Raw genomic sequence first — 4,186 nt, forward strand, 5'->3', positions numbered from 1 at the left:
GACTGGTATTGACCATACACGGATACATCCCCAGTTTCTCTCATAAGAACTAGGAATTGAAGCTCACTATTCTCATACAATACAATGCTAGGAAGGCGTTACTTCCTTCCTATTGTGTTGTTTCTGGTGATTCAGCTGATCCTGATAAGCATCATCAGCCAGGCTAAGGAGGATTGGCCGGCCCCGGCTGGTTGTAAGTGTTAAACGACTATTTCATTGTTATCGTGTGCTTTCTTTCTGAACGTTTGTTTTAGATTATATTGTGGCTTTGGATAATTTGATTCTCATACGCCTTAGTTTTTTCAGTGCACTTGAATTTGGATTTGCAGAGCGTACCAAGAGTAGCTTACAATCCATATGAAGCTGCCTCTAGGACTTGTTAATTTCATATTAATCAATATACCTAGCTTTGGAACCTAATAATGGATTTTTATAGTTGCTCTCCAAATTGGGTTCTATAAATGCATTTCGATCGATTGCCTTGCCCATAACAATATCTACAGAGCTATTTCGAATTATCTTGGCTAGTTTTCAGGGGGTTATTCAAATAGAACTGATGGCCCCCTAATTGACAAGATCAGTTACTATCCAAATACCCCCCCCCCCCTAAAATTTCAGGGGAGAGAATCCTTATTCTGAACAACCCTCTAAATTTAGGGGGTTATTCAAATAGTTGCCTCATGTTTCAGGGGTCAACGAGGTATCCTGCTTATAATGGCAAATGTTGGTAATTTATAAGGGCACAGGTGGGTAATTTCGATGCAAAGGTGTGCACATCATAGCATCTCTGCAAACAAACTGGCCTGGCTTATTTTGACAAATTAGGTCATCCATTGGCCATTGAACACTTCGGAAGGAGGGACCTTGTTAGGCTGATTAGGGTGTGCCAACATGCTTTGGAGACAAGAGAAGAACAACACGCGTTGGAAAAAGTAGAGCAAATGACAAAAGATTAAAAAAAATAGTAGAAAGAAAAATTATTTTTACAGGCCGCAGTTTGTTATATTTCTTAGGTGGGGTGATCTTACCTAGTTATGAGTCAAAATTCTTATAGATTACGTGTCAATGTAACTCCGATTAATTGTTTTATATGCATTTCGATCGCCTCGAAGACAGCACAATGATAAGTTCAATTTAGAATTTGACAAAGTTAGAAAGTCAGCTTGGCTGGTTTTCCCTGCCTATCAATTTTGGCTGTTAACCGAAGGCAGGGCATAACCGTGAATTAATTATTCAGCACAACTCATGAGTTACAGAAAACAATATAATCAATGAAATGCGCCTGTAGATTTTTTTTTAAATTAATTGTTGTAGTAGCCTGAGACTACTACTCAGGAATGATTTCTTGCATTTTTGTTTCTCCTCACACTAGACACCGAGTTCCAGGCCATTCAGTTAGAGCGGCTCCAATGGACCAGCTCTGAGTCAGCTGACTTGGATTTTCGTCTACGTGGATGAGAGAGAGGACAAGAAAAATTTGGCCCTTCCCCAACAACACGTGTGAATCGCTGGCTAATGTATTAGCCAGAAACAATAAAAAAAGAGACAAACTAGATAGGGAATGCAGTTTAGAGACTCAGAAAACCTGCAAAGATGTGCAATCTGGGCTTTAGTGTCGTTGCTAGCATTGGAAATTTTCTTATCCTCTCTCCTGATTGGATAAGCTATCCTCCGAGCTAGCAAGTTGTCAGCCGTTGGAGACGCCCTAACGAGAGTTACTTGCTAGTTGATCTGTGAATTGTGCGTGTTGCTGTATGCGAGGATGGGATTCCCCGCGGGGATAAAACCCCCGTCGGGGATCGGGGATGATGCCAGAGTGCTCCCCGTGGTTGTTTATGGGGATAGGGATGAGAAAACTTCTCCCCCGCAGGGACGGGGATGATGACTTATTCTCCGACAGAGAATTCTCTGTTGCCATCTTTACTCACAAGACAAAGCACACTACATCCATCTGTCCCCTTCGCTTCTCATCTCAAATAATTAAATAAAAATACTCTTACAGAGGGAGACCTACTCGATGAGTCAGATATATTGCAAATAGCCTGTTGAGGGAGTCCTTGGACTAAAAAAACGCGTGCAACAGCGGCCAGTCACCCTCTGCTATTGCAGCAATGGAAGCCATTCAACAGCGTCACGAAAGTTTTATAAAAATACATCGTCACAAAGACTCACTGGTCAATAGTCTATGACGTGAACAGTAGTAAGGCCTTGTTTAATTCTACCTAAAAACTTTTCATCCATCACATCGAATCTTTAGACACATATATGGAGCATTAAATGTAGACAAAAATAAAAACTAATTGCATAGTCTGTCTGTAAATCGCGAGACAAATCTTCAAAATCTAATTAGTCTATGATTAGACACTAATTACTAAATAAAACGAAAATATTACAATAGCCAAATCCAAAAACTTTTTGAACTAAACAAGGCCTTTGGAAGATGTACCGAATGGCCAATGATTTCACAATATGATAGATGACTGGTCACGATGCCAATGTGTGTGTGCCGCTTTAATGACCTAGACTTTCTCTCTGCCGTGATGGACCAAAGAAGCTTGCAGAGAATTTAAAATTATCGGTTAGGATATGCTGATGTATGTAACAAGTACAGTTGGCTTATTCGCTCTGAATAGGCAAGTAAATTTGACTTATTACTCAATTGTTTTCTCTATTCAATTGCATTTTGAATTTCAATGTATGGGTAATTATGATTTCAAATTTATTTGTTACATACATCAGGATATCATAACCGATACTTTTAATAGTACAACTGTATTCTCTATATAGTTTTTATCACCAAAATAAGCAGGGTATATATATCAAAATGAGGATGAATTCCCTTTTGTCCTTTGCGGATCCTTTAGATATAGAAAGAGCAGCTAGGAGAATCACCTCTTTGCCCCTATATGGTTTTATAAACAATATATATACCTATAAGGCCTTGTTTGGATACATGTGTATTCACTTCAATCGACATATGTTAGATGAAACTTAATTTAATTCTACTTCAATCCACTTTAACACATGTGGATTCAGATGAATATATGCGCATCCAAACAAGGCCTAAGAGGATATTGTTAGACCTTCTAATCCTTACTTGTATTATATTTCTTCAGATTGTTTTAGACAATATAAACCCAAGAGGACTAGGACACGGGCAATCTCCAACAATACCAAACAGTCTAATGTCTGTTTGCATCCTGTGCAGCTCACAATTAGCTCCTATAAATTAGCTGTTATTAGAATTCAGCTAATAATCTAGCTAATAATTTGCATTAGGGAAAATATTGGAGCGCCTCTGAAGATTGTTTCTATAGTAGTAAACATTCATTCCTGGAACAAATATAATAATATAGTTATTCCCATGTTTTTTTTGGTTTAGAACGATTTAGGAAATGTTTTTAGGGCATCTACTGAAACCGTCTAAGGCCTTGTTTGGATTCACCCTAGCTAAACTTGGCTAAAGTTTAGCTGGGGTTGTTTAGATTCTCTAGCTTTATATTATTTATTTACCATGTTGCCCTTACTTTTGTTGAGCCTGGTATGGACTGGGGCAATTTCTTGTTTACTCACACTTTAGCTGGGTTGGAACAGCTAAAGGAATGGTGTACATTTTGGCCTCCAGCTAAAGTTTAGCTGAGTTTTAGCTGTCCCCCGTTTGGATCCCTGGCAAAAAATAAACTAATTTAGCAGCTGAAGTTTAGCTAGTAGATCCAAAAAGAGCCTAATAAAAGAACCTAGCATAAGCAGCTCCAACTGTATGGTTTATCATGGTTCCAAATGGCCAGCAGTCACATAGACAATTCAAAATAGAAATACTACTAATTTTTTAGTTGTTGAACTGTGATGAACAACTTTGTTTAACAAAATGAGCAACTGATACTTGACAGCTTGCTTATTTTGGGTCCATGTGCAGGTGGCTGGGGAGATTATACACCTCCTTGCGGACCAATAGTGCGGAGCCCGCCGTGCCATCATCCGCAATGTCATTAGCAGTTTGTGCAAGGTTCAGTATAAATGAATCGCTGATCGGCATAAATAAACTGGACCTTCTCCACATCAATTGAGGATATATTCAGTGTATGCATCCGAGTATCTATATATTGAAGGCTTACTACAATAATCCTGTACTGGCTAGTTTGTATTTTGAAAGATGAATTATATCAATATTATATCGCGTCAAATA

The 4,186-nt window shown here is 38.6% G+C and overlaps 1 long non-coding RNA gene across 1 annotated transcript; it reads left to right on the top strand.

Moving 5' to 3' along the window:
- Positions 1 to 4,186, top strand: LOC110436047. Its single transcript, XR_002453749.1, has 2 exons — positions 1 to 193; positions 3,917 to 4,186. It is a non-coding gene; the product is annotated as an uncharacterized LOC110436047 (long non-coding RNA).

The sequence above is a fragment of the Sorghum bicolor genome, chromosome 5, assembly GCF_000003195.3.
Source record: "Sorghum bicolor cultivar BTx623 chromosome 5, Sorghum_bicolor_NCBIv3, whole genome shotgun sequence".
In the NCBI taxonomy this organism is placed as follows: domain Eukaryota; kingdom Viridiplantae; phylum Streptophyta; class Magnoliopsida; order Poales; family Poaceae; genus Sorghum; species Sorghum bicolor.